Source organism: Berghia stephanieae, chromosome 5 (assembly GCF_034508935.2).
Source record: "Berghia stephanieae isolate SIO BIC M18660-M18661 chromosome 5, UCSD_Bste_1.3, whole genome shotgun sequence".
Lineage (NCBI taxonomy): Eukaryota > Metazoa > Mollusca > Gastropoda > Nudibranchia > Aeolidiidae > Berghia > Berghia stephanieae.
In genome coordinates this window covers 13,210,030-13,230,029 of record NC_088364.1, presented here as the reverse complement: position 1 = coordinate 13,230,029, position 20,000 = coordinate 13,210,030, and the positions used below count along the sequence as shown (strand labels likewise).

General features: G+C 35.3%; 1 protein-coding gene across 1 annotated transcript in view; it reads right to left on the bottom strand.

Annotated features, from left to right (window-relative positions):
• Positions 1-1,527: 1,527 nt before the first annotated feature.
• LOC144972424 (uncharacterized) overlaps positions 1,528-20,000 on the bottom strand; it is a 58,832-nt gene continuing 40,359 nt past the window's right edge. Inside the window, exon 7 of the mRNA XM_078913589.1 lies at positions 1,528-2,220. The gene's annotated coding sequence lies outside the window, so the exon portion shown is untranslated. The remainder of the gene's footprint in view (positions 2,221-20,000) is intronic.

Sequence of the window (20,000 nt, the reverse complement as noted above, 5' to 3'; positions counted from 1 at the left end):
TACTTGAGTGTGTTCCTCTTAGTGGGGACCTGTGCCTAACGTCTGGATGAGACAATTAGGTAATCTCAAACTAAGTACTTTGATAGTGTGCTCTTGGAATCTATATCTGTTTCCTATTTGAACCAATTCCCCTTTGTCTCACCTTTTCTTGGGTGTACTTTAATTGTAATTCTATAACTTTTTACTATCCCATATTCTTCCTTTTAACTGGCGCTGTTATGACCTTAATGTGTTGCAAGCGCCGTAAAACCCTTAAAAACAAAACAAAACAAAGAACACATAAGACGTAATTGTGTTTTTGACCCATACTGTTAAAGGTCACCGGTCATTTACTGAAAAAATATTTTTTAAAAATAATTGTCCGTGCTCTGCACCGAACTGAACTTGTATGGAATTGGGTCATCCTAACGTATTACGTCATTTAGATCATATAAAAACAGCCAAGTACTAAGCAACGATTTGATGCCTTGTGACACTTTGAATTTAACTAAAACGTAGTTATAATCTTCTCTTATGTTAAAGTTATATCGACTCTTCGGGTATTTTTATATTGAGTGACTTTAACTATATGCCTTTTATATGACATTGTACAACTTGGGTAATATAATACGAGTATGATTCTAACCCTCGCCCCAAATAGTAACGCGTAATGATATCATATTTACAAAAATAATTTATGACGTCAGATTATCAATTGTTACAATTCATTAAATATCGAATTCTTTGAAAAGAATATTATCATTTGAATGTTTTTGAAGATGCCTTTTATTCAAAGATGACGAAATAGGAATTTACTGAGGGGTAGAATCAAATATTTCTTACACTCTTGCGTATTGGAATTCGAACTTTGTTCCCAACGCGCATTCGCAAGCTTGTGCATTGGTTGAGAACTCGTCCGGAATTCCAAAAAGCAAGACTGTAAGAAACGTATATTATTTCACCCCTCTCATTGGAAAACCCTATCATTTCTTTGTAAATACGTAATCGTCGAATAATGCTTTGAACGCGTTGAATAGATCAGTATAATTAGGTGCCCCAAACGTAAACAACAACAAGTTGCTAGTGATTTTCGTGAGGGACCGGAAAAATTTACGCACAATATAGGTCTCCCAATTTTGTAGTTTGAGTTGTAGGCAATACACTTTCAGTATTGAAAATATGTTTACATAAAATCTAACAGTTGCAGAAATAATAATATAAGACTAAATTATTCTGAAAATCAGGCTCCGAATAATTCTCGTTTTGTTCACACCAGCGCAATAATTTGCTCTGGTCTAAAAATAGATAGACTGTAACTTTTGATAAATTTTACCTTTTGTTCCATAAAATATCCATATCTAGACATTATTTGATGCATGATCGAGTATTTATGAATATGTGTTTCTTTTGCCACCTAACAGCCAAATTTTAAAGGTTATTTTTTTCTATAATTTACATTGGAACTTGAGCTGTCAAGACAAGAACATGTGGTTTGCCATGTGCTTCTAGACCTTTGTTTACGTTTGGGGCACCTAATTATACTGCTCTATACAAATTTTATTCAACGATTGCAGAATATTTGCGCACATTTTATTGATGTGAAATATGGTGGAAAAGACAACTGATTGGCAAATAAAAATAATATTTTGGTGCGCGTATGAATACAAACACAATTTTGTCATTCAGGCAGATGGAGGAAAATACAAATTAAGGGGAATTGAGGTACTAATACCATACAATTGGTCACGAATTATCTAATAATCTTATTTGGAGGGGTGGAATAAACTTATTCTTTTTTTTTTGTTTTGGTACTTATTAAACTCGTTATGTCTTTATCGTACAATAACACATACTCGCAAGTTCGTAGTGTTATGGGGCACGATAAAAATAACTCGTTAAAAAAATACAAAGAAACGATAGAATCGTATATAATATAGCCTGACATAATTGTATATTTCGTGACCTCGGAGAGAAGCCCTCCAAAGGTCGGGTTTCCCCTCGGTCCGAAAATTGATTATAGGTCAAAATCAATCTTTTATGTATTACCCAACTCTCCCAACAAATCTGAAAGCAAAGACTCCGGAAAATCTCGGGTTTAAGATTTTGTTCGCAAAACTAGGTGAGAGGTTTTGAACTTTCATGAGATTTGTTTGTTTCTGTCTTGACTCTGGCCGTTGGGTTCAGTGTTTTGACCTCTTATGAGATTAGTTTGTTTTGTATTGGCTTGGTCGTAGGTCATGGCTGAAACAGAAACAATCAAATGTATAGTAGTAGTTTCAGGAAATGATATCTTTTCCTTTATAAAATCTTCTTCTGTTATGGTACAGATAAAGTTCATTTTTTAAATGTCATTTGATGTAATCATTTGAATGGGATCCTACGATTGTGTCTGGATGAGACTTTTCGGGAAGCTCACACTGCGTACATTTATAGTTTATTTTTGGAACCTACATAAATTTTCCTACTTGAACCAGCCCCCTTTCTCATACTTTTTTTTAACAGGTACTATTTTCAATCATAAATCTTTTTTTTTTCATTATCCCGCATTTTGCTTTCCTTTTTTTTTTTTTACTATCGCTATATCACCTACAAGTTTTGCAAGCGCTTTAAATCAATAAAGATAAAAACAAACAAGATTTTTGGTAGGAAAGGACAATTTTAATGGATCGATTATGAAGTTTAATTTATCTGGGCAAAATTAAAACTGCGTTTTGTCATTGTACGAATGTATGTAGACGTTATAAACATTGATAACGATCTTTTTTGTCACATGAGCTGAACAACAATATTCAATGAACCAGATTTTTTCTTGATGTTCTTAGGTGGGAAATGTGGAAGGGGAAATTTCCACCACCTGTGAAATGCGTTTCCGCGAAGCGTTATCTGGTGTCAATAAGAATCTATAATTGAGCTTGTATATATCGTAATAGCCACTACATGTGCTTAAAGCAAATTACATGGGGTCCAAACTCAACTGCAACAATAAATTTATAAAGCGAAAGACGCGATTACAATTATTTAGAGAGAAACAACGCTATTTCTACCAAGGTACACACTTTACTAGAACTGTAACGGGACACCAGAACAGCTCGATGTCCTCGTGATAGCCTTGCTGCAAAACGTTAAATCGAGTATTGACTCGAACTGTATCGCTTTCAAACAAATTCACATCCAATAGTAAACAACAGCACCTTAAAAATTCTCATTTTGCCTAAAGTTTAAAACAATTGATTGTGAGTAATGTGCCCAAAATGATTTATTCTTGATGCTATGAGTTTGGGTAAAATATTCATCACTTTCGCCAGCCGTATATAACGGACCAACACACAATACTATGTGTAAACTTGAACGTTTATAGTGTGAATGGTAGAATTTAGTGATTATTATTATTATAATAATAACTGCCTAAAAGTCATAACAAAGGGCTGAGTGACGTCAATTTCGTTCTTTCTATTGATGCTATGTCAGTCGGATACAGCGTACCAACACACACTTCTATGTGTAACTTAAAACGTCTATAGTCTGATAGAATTTAGCGGGAACTAATCATTAAAAAGGCTGTCTAAAAGCAATAGCAAAGAGCTGAGTGACGTCAATTTCGTTCCATCTATAGAAGGAAGGAAATTGACGTCACTCGGTTCTTTGTTTATGTTGTTAGACAGCCTTTTTTAATGATTACATCTCACTGATAAGCCATAAAGTTTGTAGTCAGTTTGGTGCGCTTGTAACTTTAACCTGGCTGGCGGATGTTGTGAGTATTTTACCTAGACGTTTAACACCAATCGATCGCCCCCATTGAAAGACCTTTCAGTCGTACTGTGGCAAGCACACTTTTCATTTTTGGCCAGGGAACTTTTACCTTTTTACTTTTTTAAAATCCATTTGGTATAACTTTCGCCTACAAAACCATGCATGCAGTTTTCATATGGACATTAACTTAATATATTATACACATGTGAAAAAGTAACTTAACATTTTTACAAGCTAAAATACTATTGTTCAGCTATGTGTCGGAGTCAAAAAATTTATATCACCCAAAAGGGCATATTTATCAAATCACACGTATGCTTCGTTGTAGATAGTGCAATATGTCCATCACAGCGTGGATGGCGAACATTTTTTAAAGACAGCTTGATATTTCGACTTTGGAAATGACGAAAAATAAAAGGAATTATTAAAACTGTTCTTTTACTCTTGAAAACATGCCGAAGCTGTACCTCAAAGAGAGAGCTCGTCTACCTGGCCATATTCATGCAAAACGGCCAGAAGCCGAGAATAATAAGAAATGAAGTAAGTAGGAAAGTGCCAGAAGACAATAGAGAAGAAAAAAATACCGCAGCGGCGATGAGGTCTCGAACCCGCGACCTTACTGGTACGACGACTCCGCCTGGCCGGGAAGATCGTGACTCTACCGTATGAGCTATCCACGACCCGAGCTGAGATTCACAGCTTTACAATGCTAGAACTACCTGCTATTCTATTCTCGCAATGTTCAACACTGAAATGGCATGTGATGCATCAATGATGGACTAGTCAAACCAGAGTAATGAGGGCCAATGATGATCGAATACTATCTCGACACACAACCGAACCCTCATTTGAACCTCTGGTATTGCTGTGGAAAACAACATTTCAAGATGGACAGTGTTATGAAGACTTGCAACTACTGGACTCACAGCGAGAAGACCTCTGTGCAACTTCAACAAATTGAGAATAAGACCTTGGGGGGGGGGGGAGGGGGGGGGGGGGCTCGTGTAGCCAACTGTATGTTAATCTAGACCCCAATATTAAGGAGCACCTTTGAGATCTCTTCAAAAGACATACAACAGTGCCAAGCAAGGAATCCTTACGAGCTATGGAACATTGTGGAATCGGAGTAGAATATATAACGTCGAAATGATACCAACCCCTTGATAAACTCTTTGGGGAGAGTTGTCTACATAATGATTGGAAATCGTGGTGGACATACGCATTGCATGAGTTTTGTTTGCGTCGAATTGTTCCTCTTTTCCGAAGCAGGGAAACCCAACTTGTGTTCTTAGGATCGTGGTTACAGTTAGGATCACGCATGTAATGTTGATGAAATTTGGATCACATAATATATTAAAGATTTACTCATTTTTGGGAAATAACGTTTGTCAAATTTTGTCCATTAAAACTCAAGTGAAGTGACTCAAAACTATTGTAAAGTTACTTTTGCACATGTATGTACATTCAAAGACTTTTTACATATATCAAAAAGGCATAAGTAAAAGTAGTCTTTCAGAGCTTGTAGGCTTATCCCAGTTTCTATTGCGTGAAACTGACAATTTAAATAAATTGCTATCTTTGAAAAGGATGCTAGTCTATTGCAAAGTACTTTCCGCCAGCTCCAATACACCCAACTAACCAATCACTCCTGGGTGAATGGGGAGGTTAGATAAACATGCCGACTTCATTCGGGATCGATCTCGGTCCCTTTGCGTGTGAGGCGAGTGCTCTACCATCTGAGCTATCGGGACCCCTTTAAAGGTAAGAAAGCCATGATACGATATTATGTTACTCTTAAAACTGTGGACGACCCTTATTAATAGGGAACAAACGTGTGATTTAAAAAAAAAACTGGTTCCAATCTCATTGGAAGTGTAAAACCATTCTTACGGAGGACTGAATCCATAGGTTGTGTAAATGATTTTCTCATTTCAGAGTGATGGCATCTCATTTTTAGTCTAGATGGAGAAGGAACGACATTGACGTCACTCAGCTCTTTGGTATTGTTTGTAGCCAGCCATGTTAATGAGTAATTGGATCAATAGTCTGATATCACGTCCGCCCAGCAACGAGCAGCTTGGTTCTAAACAAAGAATATCGGTACTTTTTATTCTTCATGCTGGCTAGAACCTTTTCACATGTCATGTGATCAGAATGTATAAAAGTCAAAACATGATCAGATTTATAATGGTTTTTCTCCTCTGGATACACTTTTATGTTCGTCGGAGAAGTATTTCATAAGGGCGTCCGCCATTGTTCCTATAGTTTAGAACCAGTTACTAAGTTACTATGCGTCATTACGAGGGAAGTGACGTCACGACTGTTGAAGGCCATTCTCATTAAATTCTATCAATCAGACGATAAGTAACACATAGTGTGTTCGTACGTTATATCCGGCTGACAGATGTTGTGAGCTGTTTTTGGCTAAACGCACAGCATCAATAGTTAATCACGATGAACAGGCATGTGTTACCGTTTTATTGACAGTCGCTGACACGACCTAACCAGTGTGTAGTAGTTATTTTGCTTATGTTAGAGCATTATTTATGTGTTATCAAAGTTTATGCATGGTGTGAAGTTGAATTGTTTCCTATTTTTCTATAAATATGACCACCTTTTATTGGTGAAATTGACAAATTTCAAGCATGGCAATTCTACCAGTATGATTCCACAAGGATTTACAGTATTTGTTGCGATGTGAGTTGACAAGCAATACAATGTCTAAATCTAGATACGTTTTATATTCACTGGGTTTGTGTGTAGCCTTCGTTAACTTAGAGATATTACAAAATTGATGTCACTCAGGTCTTTGTTATTGTTTTGTTTTTTTGGGGGGTTTTTTCTATCCATGTTTATGAGTAATTCTCAGTAAACTGTATTAACCAGATTGTAAACGTTCAAGGTTCCACATAGTTTTGTATGTTGGTCCCTTAAATTTTCGGATGGCAATGTTGTGAGTGTCTTAGCCAAGCGCACAAAATCAATCGCCTGACTCTGGCCAAAATATTACGTCAGAGGACAAATCTACTAAATACGCTTCAACACTTCAACGTCACTTCCCTCGTAATGACACATGGTAACTTAGTAACTGGCTCTATACTATCGGAACAATGGCGGACGCCCTTATGATTTATTTCTCCGACAAGCATAAAAGCGTATCCAGAGGAAAAAAGACTTTATAAATCTGACCATGTTTTGACTTTTACACATTCTGATCACAAGACATATGAAAAGTTCTAGCCAGCATGAAGAACAAACAGTACCGATTTTCAAAAAGAGACACTAGTTGTTTATATTGCTATTTACATCTACTAAACCGATTGTTTCACCAGGAACTTCACACAGTCCGTCACCATAGATAATGTGCAACTGCAGTCAAAGCAAGACGAGGCGACGAACACGGCAGCAGTCAAACTCGAAAGGAGAAAGCAACTAGGTTGGTCTAGATAAAGTTATCTCCCTCACATACGTCTACTAATATTTATGTATTGAAAGTTATCCAAAATTTAATTCCCAGTGATGCCTTTTATTCTTGTTATAATCGTCATCGTCATCATCATCATCATCATCATCATCATCATCATCATCATCATCATCATCATCATCATCAACATCATCATCATCATCATCATCATCATCATCATCATCATCATCATCATGCATGTATGTATGAGTTGCATTGTACATTAGTACGGCACCTATAAGGTGCTATGCTACATCAGCATAAAATGTCACGGTCACAGGGAATTCACATATCGGGACCAAGCACGTCTGTTCCTGGCTAGAGTCACAATTTCGCCAATGGACATCATCATCATCCTCATTATTATTATTATTATTATTATTATTATTATTATTATTATATTATTATTATTATTATTATTATTATTATTATTATTATTATTATTATTGTCATCATCAGTATTATTATTATCAGCATCATCATCGCTATCATCATCATCACCATCATCATCATCACCACCACCATCATCATCATCATCATCATCATCATCATCATCCTCATCATCATCATCATCATCATCATCATCATTGTCACAGTAAAGGTTGTTCACAATTATCTTATTAAATTTTATTTTATTAAGAACTGAATTCATCTCACTCCAGTTATATTTCGGTAGGCTTAGATAAACTTTACCTTCTAATATTAGATCGTCTTTCCTTTTATAGCCTTCCCTCGAATTAATTTCTAATTAGTGAATACTTTTCGTTGTACATTCTGTCACGTAGCCATTTATTATAAAAGCTGATAGGTCTAACATTCTACACTCACTTTCTCTCCACAATCTATGCCGGACGGCCAGTCGCTCTATTCCTATATATATACTGGAAGATTTTTATCTTTTGGGACTTTGTAGATATTATGTCTACACCATTAAGACGCCGGAGCTTTTAACTTTGATTGTATAATCTTCAAGGATCAAACCCAAGCCCGCTGTCAAAGGACTACATATTAACCCATTACCAATTGCCTGGAAGTGGAATTTTACGAGTCCGATCCTGTTATCAGAGGAATAGATCATCCAAGCCCATCAACTGCCTGGAAACGTAAACTTACGAACCTGACATATTATCATAAGTTACGTAAAATATTCATATCTCTATTTGTAACTGCCACGATCACTGTTTATCTCTTTTAATTAAATTTCATCATTATTTTTATTTCATTGTAAACAAATCGTTAATTGTTTTTCATTTATAGTAACTAGTAAATTCTGGGGCCTCATTCTACATATATCTTTATGCATAGTCGAGTAGCTCTTTACTCACTTGAGACCATGACATTTTGGAGGGGACACATATAAAGAATTGAATTTATTGAGTTACATATATCTATTTCATCTAACTTTAAAGTTTAAATTGTAAAACTCTTAATTGCCCCACTTGATCATATTTTAATTGAACTCCCTATTTACAGGATTAATTTTTTTTTCTTTTTCATTTCTTCATTTAAATGGAATAGCAATTTATCCATTCATTCTTTCATTCAAATTGAATAGCATTTTATTGATTCATTCCTTCATTCATTTATTCATTTATAAATTATTCATTCATTCATTGTTCATTCATTTATTCATTCATTCATTCATTCATTCATCCATTCATTCGTTTATTCACTCATTTATCCAATCATTCATACATTTATTCCTCCCTTCATTCTTTCATTCATACATTATCCATTCATTCATTCATCTATTCACTCAGTTTTTCATTCATTCATTCATTCCTTGTCCACTTTGTTATTATATCACTCATTTCATTTTGTTGTTTGCCTCATTCATGAATTGTTTTCAATATGTTTACATTCCATAACGATTCACTCACCTGTCATCCAATCACTCAGTGTTGTGAACACATTTTGTAACTATTGTAAATCTTACGATATTTTATTGTTTTGTATTTCAGACATCACTGTTAAACACTCTTCAATGCCTAATTACAATTGTTGAACAACCATTGAACAAGAGAGAGGTCCCAGCCACGAACTGAGTTGGTAAATATATCCTTCATTATTCTCTTTTACATGAGTTGGGCATCACATAGTAACTATAGACATCGTGATTTGTTTTGCATAGTGATTTGTTTTAAATGCATTTTTGGCATATTACTGTTACCGAAAACCACTTATATATTATGTTCTGAAAAGTGAGTCTTTAAAAACTAAATAATAATAAAAGGAGTCTACTTGCCGTCGTGTTATATTTAGTGATAGATAACTTGGGATTATTTTGGCATCCTATTATTGTTATCACACTCTAGTATATTAGCGTCATTGCGAATAATTGTACACAAACTAACGACGAGTCACACACATTGGTGATACATTTTTCGTAGTAACATAGTTTAGAGTACACGCGATTGACACATTGTTATTGACTCAAGTCATAACTCCGCATTGTATTGACACATTGCTTTATAAGATATAACGATAAAAGGCATCAAATTCAAAATGCATAATAAGTTGAAATAAGAGAGAGAGAGAGATTTCTAAAAATAGAACAGTTCATTCCAGTAAGTGTAAATAAATAAAACAGTCAGTAACAGTATCCTGTCAATATAATATATATAAAATATCGTAACTAATTTATTGCAACATGGAAGCATATAAAAGATACTTAAGTCTCGCAAAGGACTTAGAAATACCCCAGGAAAGAATATTTTCATGGTGCGAAGAGAAAGTAAAAGAAGAAAAAGAACATGAAGAAAGAATTCGTAGAGAAGAAAATGAAGAAAGAATTCGTAGAGAAGAAAATGAAGAAAGAATACGTAGAGAAGAACGAGAAGAAAGAGTCCAAGAAAGGGAACTAAAAAGACAAATAGCTTTAGCAGAAGAAGAAACCAAAAGGACCCAAATGATGCTGGAAATTGAAAAAACAAAAACCGGTCATGAAAGAAAACATAATAATAGTGATGAATTTTTCGTGAAACTTCCACGCATGCCAACATACGATGAACGCTCAGACTGCCTAGAATCCTTCTTACACCGATTCGAAGTTCAGGCTAAAGGTTATCGTTGGCCAGAAAGCAAATGGGCCACAGCCTTGATTAACTGCTTATCTGGAGAACCGCTAAAAGTTTTCTATACCTTAACAACTGAAGATGCAGATGACTATGGAAAAATTAAAGACGCTCTACTAAAAAGATTTAGATTAACGGAAGATGGTTACCAGGAAAGTTTCACACTGCAAAACCGGAAAGTGGAGAAGACTTTAATACATTCGTGAACCGAATTACTCAATTTCTAAATCGGTGGCTTGAGTTGGCAAACGTAAAACAATACGACTTTGCAGGCCTTTACTATCTCACGCTGAAGAATCGAATCTATCAAGCTTGCAACCCAGATTTAGTCGCATTCTTTAAAGAGAGAAAGCCAGAAATCTTGGACAAATTAAAAATCTACGCAGAAAACTTTAACAGCGCACATCCATTGACACCCCTTAGCAGAACATTGAAGGAACCATACTACGCTGCTGCTGCTCAGAGTCCAGGTACACCTAAAGTTCAGTACTCAAATAGAACGAGCCGATCAATCACTCGGAACACGCAAGTGAAACAGGATGACCATAGTAACAAACCATGGAACAAACAGTTCAATAGAGACCATAGCCGACCCTATCAAAACAAAACAAGAAATAGCACTGACAATAATACTGAGTATAAGAAAACCAACAAACCTATAATTAAATGTCAATATTGTGGAATGAAAGGCCACACAGCAGACAAATGTTACAAAATCGTGGGATATCCAAAAGAAACTGCAAATGCATCACTCCAAACAAGTGTAAACAATCAGACACGAGTAATGTCAGGAGAAAATATAAATGTGTATTGCGTGAAAGGTATGTCACTTTTAACACAAACTCACAAATCAGGATCGCTATTTTTTTGTGAAGGCAAAGCTAATGGAACTGATTGCAAAATATTGAGAGACACAGGATGCAGTACAGTAGGAATAAAAGCATCTTTGATCAATGACGAAGACAAAACTGGAAAAACGGTACAATGCATCACATTCAGTGGCACAGTCGAAACCTTTGAAACAGCTAACGTGTACATAGAAACCCCATACTATACAGGAATAGTGGAATGCTGTATACTTCCCAACCCCGTCGCTGATGTTATTGTTGGCAATATAAAAGGTCTTAAAGACAACCCAACAGATGTAAAAGAATGGTCATTAACCCAAGAAACAGCTTGTCTAGCAGAAACAAGAAAGATGACTAAGACAACAGAGAAGCCAATGACTATTTCTCTTGAACCACAACAATTTGACAGGAACACGTTCATCGAAGAACAGAAAAAGGACCCGACTTTAACTTCATATTTCAATATCGCAAACAAAGGGACGAAATCAAAAGTTGAATACATCATTGAAAAAGATATTCTGTTCAGGTTACATAGGAAAAGAAACAAAATAGCTAAACAACTGGTCACGCCGAGTATTTACAGAAACAAAATCCTTGGAATAGCGCACGATTCAATAACTTCTGGACATCTTGAGAGCTCTTCCACATTGAAGAGAATATCCGAGAATTTCACATGGCCTGGAATTACTAAAGACGTCCGAGAATATGTGAAATCGTGTGACACATGCCAAAGAAGAGTCGCAAAAGGCAGAATACCGAGATTGCCATTAGAGACAACCCCAGTTATTGAAAAAGTTTTTCAAAAAGTTGCAATTGACATTATAGGCCCTTTAACAAAATCAGATAGAAACCATACACACATACTAACACTAGTCGATTACGCAACCAGGTGGCCAGAAGCGATAGCATTGAAATCAACTACATCGGATCACATAGCTGAAGCATTGATGACAATTTTTACTAGAATAGGCATACCAAATGAGATACTGTCGGACAATGGACCCCAATTTACATCACATATGATGCATGAAACCATGAAACTCATGGGAATCCAACACTCATTCACAACCCCCTACCACCCCCAAGCAAATGGTCTTTGTGAAAGATTTAATGGCACTCTAAAGAATATGTTAAGAAAAGTGTCAGCAGAAAAACCAGATGATTGGGACAGATACTTACCAGCAATCCTATTTGCATATAGAGAAATACCCCAAGAATCTACAGGCTACTCCCCATTTGAGTTGATGTATGGACGATCACCTCGCGGCCCGATCAATATAGTAGCCGACATTTGTAAAGGGAATGAGGAGGACAATAACGAAATTATGTTTGCTTACGAATATGTAAGAAACCTGAGAGACAGAATAGAGGATACATGTAAGCTAGCACAGGAATCCGTCACTAAAAAAGCAGAGAAATACAAGGAATACTCCGATAGAAAAAGCAAGTCAAGAAAATTTGAGATTGGTGACAAAGTACTAATACTCTTACCCGATGACTCGAGTAAACTTTTAGCTACATGGAAAGGACCATTCAATGTATTAGCAGTACGATCTGGTGTTAATTACGAGATTCAAATTAACAACACAACAAAGACATTCCATGCAAACATGCTAAAAAAATATTTCGATAGAGACAGATTATCACAACCAATATTTAACCATGTTGAAGCTGCAAATGTAGGATTAATCATCGAAACTCACAGCGATGATGTCGAACTACAACACACCCCACAACACGGTAACTCTAAAAATAGTACAGTTAATGACGTCACAATCAATCCTCAACTAAACGAATGTCAGAAACGAGAAATCAGGTCATTATTAGAAAAGTACCAGTCAGTCTTTACAGACGCACCCGGACATACAACATTAGTGGAACACGACATAAAGTTAACCACATCTACCCCTATCAACGTGAAAAACTATCCTATTCCATTTCACGCACGAGAACAAGTTGAAAAGGAAGTTAAGGATATGCTAGATACAGGAATAGTTAGATATTCTTCAAGCCCATACTCATCACCAATAGTAGTAGTGAAAAAGAAAGACGGATCGATAAGGCTATGTATCGACTTTCGCAAATTAAATGAAGCAACAGTGTTTGATGCAGAACCAATACCAAATCAAGAGAATTTATTTGCTGCCTTATCTCAAGCAAAATACATGACAAAATGTGATCTTTCTAGAGGTTACTGGCAGATTCCACTGAAAGAATCATGTAAGAAATACACAGCATTTCAATCACCATTAGGATTGTTAGAATTTAACTATATGCCATTTGGATTATCGACAGCCGCATCGACATTCCAAAGAATGATGCGTATGTTATTAAAAGACATCCCGTCTACACTCTCATACTTCGACGACGCATGTATTTTCTCAAACTCATGGACTGATCACATGACAACCTTAGAATTAGTGCTTGAAGCTTTAAAACGTAATTCTTTAACAACAAAACCGTCAAAAACAAGCATTGCATTTTACGAAATTGATTTTCTAGGTCATACCGTTGGTCATGGGACACAGACACCCGAGACAGAAAAACAAACAAAAATCGCACAATTGCAACCACCTAAGACAAAAAAAGAAGTACGCAAAGTACTTGGGCTCCTAAATTTTTACAGGAAATACATTTACAACTTCGCGCACATCGCGACACCGCTAACAAATCTGACAAAGAATGGGTCACCGAACAAAATTGTTTGGACAGAAGCGTGTCAGAATAGCTTTAAACAATTAAAGGCATTACTCTGTTCAGAACCAATTCTTAAATTACCCGACATATCAAAAGAATTTGTTGTAAGAACTGACGCGTCTGATAAGGGCATCGCAGGTGTACTATTACAGGAACATGAGGGAACTCTAATGCCTTGCTTATATGCAAGCAGAAAATTATTGGACAGAGAATCACGATACTCTGTAATAGAGCGTGAAGGACTGGCCATCGTCTTTGCTTTAAAGACATTCAGCAGATATCTACTGCTAAAAGAGTTTGTGGTCGAAACGGACCATAAACCACTCACGTACATAAGAAATAACAAAATGAATAATAGTAGAGTACTAAGGTGGAGTCTATTTTTGCAAAATTACTCTTTCAGTATCTCTCACATACCAGGCTGTGAAAATATTCACGCCGACCTACTTTCTCGATTAGTATAAACACGTGAGAAGGGTATAACTTAACCTCCCATGCATACTGTTAGTTACCTCGCAAATTATGCCAAATCAGAACGCACAATTTCGATAATTTTATTTGTAAACATGATGACCCAACTTAATGTAACATTGAGTATTGTTTGGATATATATACCATACCCATTCATGATTTGGGAAATCTTCTCTTTATCTATTATTGTTATGAATTTTCACTCATTTATGATTAATAATTGAAATGTCAATATTTCATTTACATTTTCATTCATTTCATTTAGTAAATTACCTTCATATCATCGACTTAAATCATGCTTCATTGCCATCACTATTGTTTATCACAATGATTTGTAATCACATTGCCATCATGTTGTTCATCACAATGATTTGTAATCACAATCTTTCATTGTTATTGTCACCCATTCATATACCTACGTTAATATAAACATTTCCATGTCTAGTTAATAAATAATTTAATGGTAGCACAAATCATAACAATGGATTAATGCTAGAGTATCATGATAGTAAATTTACTTCCGTTTGTAAAATCTATCTTTCCCATAATGGTTAAAGAGTATATTTTAAACGTGGGTGGGGGGTGTCACAGTAAAGATTGTTCACAATTATCTTACTAAATTTTATTTTATTAAGAACTGAATTCATCTCACTCCAGTTATATTTCGGTAGGCTTAGATAAACTTTACCTTCTAATATTAGATCGTCTTTCCTTTTATAGCCTTCCCTCGAATTAATTTCTAATTAGTGAATACTTTTCGTTGTACATTCTGTCACGTAGCCATTTATTATAAAAGCTGATAGGTCTAACATTCTACACTCACTTTCTCTCCACAATCTATGCCGGACGGCCAGTCGCTCTATTCCTATATATATACTGGAAGATTTTTATCTTTTGGGACTTTGTAGATATTATGTCTACACCATTAAGACGCCGGAGCTTTTAACTTTGATTGTATAATCTTCAAGGATCAAACCCAAGCCCGCTGTCAAAGGACTACATATTAACCCATTACCAATTGCCTGGAAGTGGAATTTTACGAGTCCGATCCTGTTATCAGAGGAATAGATCATCCAAGCCCATCAACTGCCTGGAAACGTAAACTTACGAACCTGACATATTATCATAAGTTACGTAAAATATTCATATCTCTATTTGTAACTGCCACGATCACTGTTTATCTCTTTTAATTAAATTTCATCATTATTTTTATTTCATTGTAAACAAATCGTTAATTGTTTTTCATTTATAGTACCTAGTAAATTCTGGGGCCTCATTCTACATATATCTTTATGCATAGTCGAGTAGCTCTTTACTCACTTGAGACCATGACAATCATCATCATCATCATCATCATCATCCTCATCATCATCATCATCATCATCCTCATCATCATCATCATCCTCATCATCATCATCATCATCATCATCATCATCATCATCATCACTATCATCATCATCAACAACTACAACAACAACATTATCGTAATTTAAATTAATAGTTCTATCGTTTATTTGTTTTTTGTCTGTGTTTTTTTCACTTTCTCTTCGTCACCAACAACAGAAAAAAAATCAAAAACGTAATAAGTATAACCCAAAAAAAACAACTAGAAAAAAGACAGTTTGCGTGTAGTATAGATAGTTCGAAGATGACGTCACTCGGGTCTTTGTTATTGTTTTTTGCCATCCACGTTTATGAGTAATGCTCGCTGAACTGTATTAACCTGACTATAAACGTTCATGGATACACACAGTTTTGTGTGTTGGTCCGTTATACTTCCGGATGGCAATGTTATGAGCTTCTAAGCCAAGCGCATACTATCTATAGATAGTATGCAGATGACGTCACTCAGGCCTTTGTTATTGTTTTTGCCATACGCGTTTGTGAGTTGTTCTCACTAAACTGTATTAACCAGACTATAAAAGTTCATGGTTACACAGTTTGTGTGTTGGTCCGTTATACTTCCGGATGGCAATGTTGTGAACTCCTTGCCCAAGCGCATTCTATCTATATTAGACAAGACGTTGTAAGAATTGATCAACTATCTCGTCGGTCGAAAAGAAAATTGAGATGTTGTACCGTCAACTGCGCATTGTTCAAATGTACCCAATCGTACAAAGACGGTACTGTGTCGTGGCCACCCTGAAACTTAAGATTTGAATTAATTCAAATTCCAGTAAGAGCGAATAGATTGATTGAGGAGAGTGGGTTAAAATGAATTGATAAATAGATTGATTGATAGATGAATCATCATCATCATCATTATCATCATCATCATCATCACATCATCATCGTCGTCATCATCATCATCATCATCATCATCATCATCATCATAACGATCATCATCATCATCATCATCATCATCATCATCATCATCATCATCATAACGATCATCATCATCATCATCATCATCATCATCATCATCATCATCATCATCATCATCATCATCATCATCATCACCATCATCATCACCATCATCATCATCATCAATCCCATGATCTGATAATCGTCGGGGAGATACACGGGATGCAGATCTCACCACTTTCCGCCATGACACACGGTCGTTAAACTACCGTGTCACGACCGATCCGGCATGTCAAGTGTTGTGTTAACTGTCTTCCGTGTATCCTTTCGGTGTGGACTTGTATAGATAGTGTGCGCTTGGCTAAGAACCTCGCAACATTGCCATCCGGAAGTACAACGGACCAACTCACAAAACTATGTGTAACCATGAACTTTAATAGTCTGGATAATACAGTTAAGTGAGAATTACTCATAAACACAGATGGCGAAAAACAATAACAAAGGCTTGAGTGACGTCAACTTCATTCTATCTATAGCTCGGAGGCGTCCATCTCCTCTCCGAGCGATAGATGAATAGATATGTATAAAGATGATAAGTCTCTGAGATATAAGTATGGCTAATAATACGTTTTATTCTATTTTACTCATTTAAAAAAAATTAATTAATTAATTTCATAATACAATTTGATTTGTTAATTTATTATTTATTTATTTATCTATTCATTTATTTGTTTATGTGTTTATTTAGTTATTTATCCATTTATGTATTTACCTATTAAACTTTAAATTGTCATGTGGATATAATTGTTTCCATAACATTCATGATTTTGTAGACTGGTTTGTAAATGTTGACAAGTAAAATGGATAACATCTGAAACAATGTCAAATCATGATAATTTATCAGAGACGTATGTATGATTAATATCGTTGTTACTTTCATGATTATTGTTGTCATTAATATTTCATTGTACTATGAAATTTGTACAATTATGATTCATTAGACCATGGCCACTTTTCAATAACCAATATTCTATGGTAGTATTTTTCGATTTTTCATTGCCGTATTGATAAGTAAATGTCATACTTATGGCTATCAATAAAATGACATTTCCATTAACCAGTTCATTCTGACATAATACCGCTTTGAGCCGGTGGGTCTCATATTGTCTGGTAGATTCAAAAATAAAGAGGATGGAAATTCCATACGGGTGAGGGTTAATCAAACGATGAAAATAGACAGCCTATCTATAGCTCCTTATGATATCCATAAACTGACGAAATTGGCACAGAGCCAAGACAGGGTCTGCTAGATTTGGCGGGAAGTTTGTTTGTTTGTTTTGTTTTGTTTTTGTTTTTTTGTTTTTTGGGTTTGTTTTTTTTTTTTTGCGTCCTATCAAAAAGAATGATAATAGGGACCAGGCACTGGTAAAAGATAAAGATATGACAAAGTGTGTATGAAACTGTTCCAGACAAAGCAAAAAAAAAAAAAAAACATATGATTTTTGAATATATTGGTGGAGATCCCGCAATACTAGCGGAAATAAAAAGGATATTACGAACAGGCATTCAATATATAATAGGGACCAGGCACTGGTAAGATAAAGATATGACAAAGTGTGTATGAAACTGTTCCAGACAAAGCAAGAAAAAAATACATAAGATTTTTGAATATATTATTGGTGGAGAACCCGCTATACTCGTGGAGATATAAAGGATATTACGAACAGGCATTCAATATATAATAGGGACCGGGCACTGGTAAAAGATAAAGATATGACGAAGTGTGTATGAAACTGTTTCAGACAAAGCAAGAAAAAAATACATAAGATTTTTGAATATATTATTGGTGGAGAACCCGCTATACTCGTGGAGATATAAAAGATATTAAGGACAGGCATTCAATATATAATAGGGACCGGGCACTGGTAAAAGATAAAGATATGACGAAGTGTGTATGAAACTGTTTCAGACAAAGCAAGAAAAAAATACATAAGATTTTTGAATATATTATTGGTGGAGAACCCGCAATACTCGCGGAAATAAAAAGGATATTACGAACAGGCATTCAATATATAATAGGGACCAGGCACTGGTAAGATAAAGATATGACAAAGTGTGTATGAAACTGTTCCAGACAAAGCAAGAAAAAAATACATAAGATTTTTGAATATATTATTGGTGGAGAACCCGCTATACTCGTGGAAATATAAAGGATATTACGAACAGGCATTCAATATATAATAGGGACCGGGCACTGGTAAAAGATAAAGATATGACAAAGTGTGTATGAAACTGTTTCAGACAAAGCAAGAAAAAAATACATAAGATGTTTTAATATATTATTGGTGGAGAACCCGCTATACTCGTGGAGATATAAAGAATATTACGAACAGGCACTCATCTGTTGGAAATTTTACACTACTGCATTGTGGAAATTAACACAGAACGAGACGAATCTTTTTTGAGTCAACGGATAATAGAATTTGCTCGAGTTACTCGCACTCGTATATCAATCTGTAAAAAGAAAAAAGTTTTATAATTTAGATTCCCTGTGCTCGATGATAAAAATTCAACATTGGCTTTACGGAACAATGTTTACCCTCAACCCTACTTTTGAGAAGAATAGATTAGATAGATTAATATTACTTAATATTGTCAAGAGAGGTTTTAAATTACGTAATAATTTTTATTGTGGATATGCTAGAATTGTGTAGAATCAATTATATTCGCAATGAAAGCCATTGGTCAAATTAAGGACTGGGTAATTATGACCTAGCAGATTTTCTTAATGCGGATGTACTAGAATTGCGTAGAATCAATTATACTCGCAATGAAAGCGATTGGTCAAATTAAGGACTTGAGTATTACGACCTAGCAGATTTTCTTAGTATTATTTTGAATCAATGGATGATAGAAATAGCATGAAATCAAAAAAAAAAGTTTGCAAGGTACTCGTATATCAGTCAGTAAAAAATACAGTTTTATAATTTTCAGAATTCTTTGCTCGCTGATAAAAATTTAACATTATCATTAAAAATTTGGCCAGAAAACTCGTCCTTCAAATATTGATTGATTTAAATGACCCTCATCTTGGCAAAAACTTTCAAACCTGGGACTTCGCAAAGGGTATTATGGCTTTCAAGCACTGCAGACTACAACTCAGTGCTAACCTCCTACACTCTGATTTTTACCTGTTCAAACCATTGAAACTATTTGGCAATGGTGAAGAGATTATCAACCATATTATGAAAACATTGCTGACTTTCCTCGTGTTTTGTCTTTTGTCCACCCAATGTGGGCACTTACTGTGTCATCTTTCCCTCTATATCTGTTTTCCAACTTGCTCTCTTTGTCTTGGAATGAGATTACTTGGTATTGTCCTGGCCCTGACCAGAACCCTTGGCTAGTATAGGC